This window comes from Augochlora pura, chromosome 2 (genome assembly GCF_028453695.1).
Source record: "Augochlora pura isolate Apur16 chromosome 2, APUR_v2.2.1, whole genome shotgun sequence".
Taxonomy (NCBI): Eukaryota; Metazoa; Arthropoda; class Insecta; order Hymenoptera; family Halictidae; genus Augochlora; species Augochlora pura.
The window spans coordinates 8,339,684-8,345,683 of NC_135773.1; positions in this window are offsets into that span (position 1 = coordinate 8,339,684).

A 6,000-nucleotide genomic window follows, 5' to 3' on the forward strand; every position below is an offset into this window, starting at 1 on the left:
TAATGTGCATTACCTGGCGCGGGCTGCGGCAGCAGACACCCCCCTGTTCGCGGCATCTTCGATCGCCCGTGCATAAGTCGAATCGATAGCGGACTGCGTCCCGAAAATGTATTCACGCATGGACAGCCGGTAATTAGCCGGCGCGCGCTCGTTGTATTCCATTCGAATTTATGATGCTGTGTTGGCGATGTGGTAACCCCTTCGCTACGGAGCGCATTACCGAATAATATTTAGTAATATTATTTTACTTTCGAAATTATAAAAGTTTATGATCATAATTTATTTCTTAAATATTATAGATACTATCTTCGTATATAAATGGTCATTTTTCGAGGAATATATAGGCCCTTCGGAGTGAAAGGGTTAATCGGGAACGCGAGAACATCGTCGAATTTATACTCGATATGTAACGAGGCGTCGATTGTTTTACTTAACAATTATAGGTAACCGTAAGGAAAATAGTCGGAAGTAAAATTGTAAGAAAAATAGTCGGAAGTAAAATAATAAGAAAAATAGTCGAAAGTAAAATTGTGAGATAATAGGACTGCAATGTTTCGTTTATCTTGGACGCCGCAGAGTGGCGAAAATTAGAGGCGAAGAAATGTTAATTGTAGAAAATGCTTCCACGGAAATCTTGCTACGTTTACGAGCTGGGAGATAATTTGGTTCGTGAAATTGTGGGGTAAATGATAGTTCAACAACCGAGGGGAATTATTGTTAGTATTTCGAGATTGGGAAAGAGAGAGCTCTGTGACTCATGAACTGATAAATCTGTCGGCGTTACAGCGACGATTATTAATAATAAAAATTGAGTGAAAGTATAATTTTCATTATGTTTGAAAAAAATTGTAATTCCCTTCACATTTGATAAATATTATAGTTCTCTTTACTTTTGATAAATATTATAATTCTATTTACTTTTGATAAAAATTAGAATCCTCATTAAATAATATTTAGGAGAAGTTACAATTCTAATTACATTTGACAAGAATTGTAAATCTAATTATATTTGACAAAAATTATTAATAATTCTCTTTACATTCGAAAATAACTATAATTCTCCTTACACTTAACAAAAATTATACTTCCCCTCAAATTTGAGAAAAATAATAATTTTCACTACCTTTCGAAAATTAAAAGTTAGTGCATTTAAAAACAGCGATTTTCATGCATTGTATACGTAATCGTAATCGCTAAATAAAAGCTTTTACGGCGACGTGTATCTTCAACATTTCCATATACAGGGTAGAGCACTTAACCCTCAACCGGGCGACCGTGTCTACACTGTGCTATTTTTTTTATGCTTCCGTGGAAATATTGTGAATGGCTCGGGGGATCACCATTATTTCCATAGTAAAAAAAAATTTTATTAAATCGATCCCAAACATTAAACCCTCGAACGCTACATTATTTTTCATACGTTGCACGCAAAATTTCTTGGAATTAAAAAAGGTGTACGAATCTATCAAATTTCCACCTTTTTATGTGAAATTTGAAAAGTGTACAAGTATATCAAATTTTCACCTTTTCATGTGAAATTTAAAAATTGCGAATTAAAGGAGAACTTTCTCAGTCACTGTACAGTAAAATAGTCTCTTTAACATTTACACAAAAAATGAAGTCATTTGGACCAGTTTCAAAAAAGTTATACCATTTTTAAATTAGATTCAATTTAGCTCCCCACTGTATATATTATATAATATTTTAAATCAAACTAATAAAAAATACAGAGAAATTTATGCTAGAAAAATTAAACCAATTCTGCGATCATACAAAGTCGAGAAACTTTTAAAACAAGTAGTACGTCGACGCGTCTGATCATATATGCTTATTCTACTTACTATACCCCAACATTAATTTCCTGGAAAACAAAGCGCAAAATGGAAAAACATTATTCTTCCATATTTTATAATCTTTCCACATAGAACCCATCGATTCATCGATTCATCGATCAGATATTTATATTGATCCAAATATTTTCATCGATCAACGAATCCTCACCGTCATCCAAAACACACAGAGACTGCATCTGCTTAGACAAGAGCAACTTATTCACGGTCTCCGGGCAGCCGGACAGGTCCGTGAGCCTCCCGATCGAAAATCGCGGTTCGGTAGGGCGACCAGGCACGAACAAAGGCCGCGGCAGTTATGCAAGTTCGTTAGCGACGGATCAACGGTTCTATTAAAATTCCGTTTATTAACAACAGTGTCAGATCCGGCGGCCTGGTTGCGTTCAAGCACACGCCTTCGCGTTCGTCAACTGAATGCGTCACGTACATTGTCGCGTGTATCGGAGCGAACGACACTTTACGGTCGCGATTTTAATTCGCCCGGTCGATTGTCCTCGGCAGGAGAATCGATTCCTTTAACCCTTTCGGTAGGAGCATTCTGCGCGAGATTCTCGCCGCGCCGAAAATTTGCAAAAATTTATATGAAGACAACTCTTTTATACGAAGACAATTTCTAAGTATTAAGTAAAAACTGTGCTTGATAAAATAATGTTTATTAACAATAGTGTTGCTCGTAGCTTTAGAGGTATTTATATAAACTATTAACACATAAAAAACATTCCTTGACGTTTTCAAGGACGGAAATTACATTATTCCTTTATTTATTTATTACTATCACGTAATACAAAAAATACTAAATAATGGATCAATCTATTGTTATAACTATTAAGACAGTTTTGTAGAGGGGAAACAGCTCTATCGAATGAATATTGCACACTTGGTCAAACAGCAACAAATCGTAAAATAAAAAAATAAAAAAAAAGACGAAATTATTCCTTAACCCAATATATAAAATGTTATTTATACTAGTCGTCACATGGACGCCTGATATATCCATCACTCGTTCTTATTAATCATTTCAATATACAAATTTTATCGAATTCGGCGCTAGTATCGAAAGGGTTAAACAGCGAGCCGCGGATGCTGCGAACCGAATTGTCTCCCTAAGAGCATCGACTCCGCGTTGCACACGGCGTAGCTCGGCGGCCCGAGAATCGATACGAAAGCTGCAGGCGGCACGGAACTTCCATCCCTGTTCCTGTAACGCGCGGCTAATGCGCGCCATAGAAGCCCGTCGACGGTGTGACGGCTATATCGATTCCTATACTTGACCATTAAACAATTTCAGTGACAGCGGCCCGCACGTGCTCGGCTGCATAACTAATAACTATCGGCCTTTCCTTGATTCTATTAAAAACTTTGATCGTAGCGCGGCGTACGCGCCCTCTCCCTCCCTCCCTCCCTAATAGGCCTCGTTATTAAGCGCCCGGGGTTCACGGTGACATTTGGAATTGTTACGCCGTGAATACTTATTAAGTGGCGACGTTCGATCTAAGCCGGCCGGTAATCAACGTCGTCGTGGGCCGCGCTGCTCGAAAACAGAGAGGGAGAGAGAAAGAGAGAGAGAGAGAGAGAGAGAGAGAGAGAGAGCCGGGGCGGCGCGTGACGAGCCGAACGAGGAACTGCGAAAGGATTAGCATATTTTAGGCGACGCGATCCTCTTCGATGTTCATGAAAGATTCATTTCTTGTTTGGAAGCCTTGCGCCGGTATGGATTTTATGTATGGGGGTTGTTCGGATGAAGGTTGCGATTTTTAGTTTTTAAGGATGTTGGAGAAATAATCGAAGTGTTTTGGCGGGGAAAGGAAGGATTTTTGCGAGACAAGATTTACAATATTTTTACAAGATTTTTACAAGATTTTCAAGCTACCTGGAGACTGTTAAAATGTTATAGAACAGTGTAATATTAATTGTAAACGTCAAAAGAATCGTCTTTCATTTTCTAGGATAAATTATAGAATAATTTCTTTTCGAATAAATCAACGGATTATTCAACTTTTATTTTTGATTTTGGCGTGAAATGGTGACGATTAAATGAGTGAAGAGTTTATTGGGAAACACTTTTATTTGTTGCTGATTTCATGCATTTATGGGAAAAGTAGGTCAGTGAAGACGAGTTATAAGAAGAATTTAAGGACGACATCATATTACTTTCAAATTATTAAAATTACTAGAACGAACAAGGACATTGTTGTTTAATTTGTACTTTGTATAATTTATACAGATTTCTTTTTTATATAAATATTCGCAGCCTACTGATTAGGTGTATAAAGCAACATATACTGTCTAAAGATATCAACCCTTAATAATTTATAATAATACAATACTCTAAGTACAAATAAATATTTTATACAGTCTTCATAAAAATATTTCTGCCACTATAGTTTGTCATTTCACCAGCCCTTAAAAGAATGAAAACACATCACCGACACCGCGAGGAATCCAACGGCCGGCAGGGCCTCGAATAATTTATCGTTATCAGTGCATAGAAGAGCCGGAGGATTAAGGAAGATAGCAAAGGGCATAAACAGTAATAGTTTACGCGCCGAAATGCCTCAGAGGAGCAATACCAGAATCCTCGACAGTGTTTCCGCCTGGAAGGCACAATTGGAATATAGAACGTTGCTTAGGAACGGGGGATGCTGCACACGCCGGTGCCTAGAGCGGCTCTAATAACCGTAAAAGTATTATCTCGTTGATTAAACGCGGGCAAAAAGTGTACCGATAATAGTGGCAATCCTTGAGAGGAACACGCGACATGCCTCGTTGGGACGAGCCACCCACAGATGGGGCAACTTTCCAAATTTTTCTTAGCGGCTCGCTTCCGACCAGGAATTAATGTTACGCGGTATCAGAAGGGTTCAGGGATTAAAGTAAAATATAGGCGATATTAGTTCTCGACCGCGGGATAATTAAGAGGTTATTAAGAAGTTTTATCGTAGCGAGGAGATGCTTCTGCTTGGATTAATGGCAACGCACGAGATGTTATGGAATCGTTGCACCGACAGATAATAACGATTTTGGAGATAGAAAATAGAAAATGGAAAATGAAAAATGGAAAATGGAAAATGGAAAATAGAAAATACTTTATTAATCGAAACATTTCCACCGCTACCGCGGGCGCTAATAAATAAATATTTCATCTAGAAAAAAGAAGTAATAATTTAAAACAGCAATAATATAATAAATATAGGCAATAAATAAGAATAAATAGATAAGAAAAAAAATAAGAATCAACAAATGTAAAAATTAACAAAATAAATACGAATGGACCTAAACATATTGTATAATAGACAATTGTGAAAAGTATTCTAAACAAAAAATACAATTCGACGAATTTATGGTGGAAGTAAGCCGGGGAGATTTCCCTTCGAACTTCCCAGGGTTAATTTAGATTGTTTCAAAACTTCATTCGCCTTATTACGTTCAACGACGAAGGAAATATTCTCCTTCGTCACGATGAAATAAATCACGTTTCCCTGTTCTTTTATTCCAGGGACGGTGTCGAAACGACGCTCGACCTTTTTTCCTTGCCCGACGACTATACTCGTGCGCGGAACGAATCCGACATCCGGATCTGTCCACTCTATCAGTTGTTAATTAATAGAGTGGACAGAAAAAAGAAAATTGCAGAGCGCGTTTCGCGATTTTTCGACGTTATCAAATATCGCGCGGTATTCGAAATATCTCCTCGAATATTAAATTTTATTCGCGCTGATATCTTTTCGGTATATAAAATGGATTGCAAATTTGTGGTAACCTCGTTTAGGATAAATATGACACTGTTTGGATTTACAAATGTACCCCGGGACGCGTTTCCGTGAGAAATGAAATTGCTCGGCGATAAATTGAAAATGCAAAATTCCGATGCGCGCCGGTCTTTTTCTCTCTGCGGCGGGAACGGAGTAATTGCTCGATCCGCTGCAATATTCGCGTGCTTCTTCGCGGGAGATATGGAACAATTTTCTAAAATTTATGTTCGAATCGTATTCGAACTAATTAAAGAGACGTCGTGGGATTTGCGATAGAGTGTGTGCTTAGTTACATTTTTAAAAATAGTTTTTATTAATTAATAAGTGGTGCTGTATGTAGGTTAAAGTAATCAAAATCCTACAGCAACGCACGAAAATCTTAGAAATTGGATTGTTAT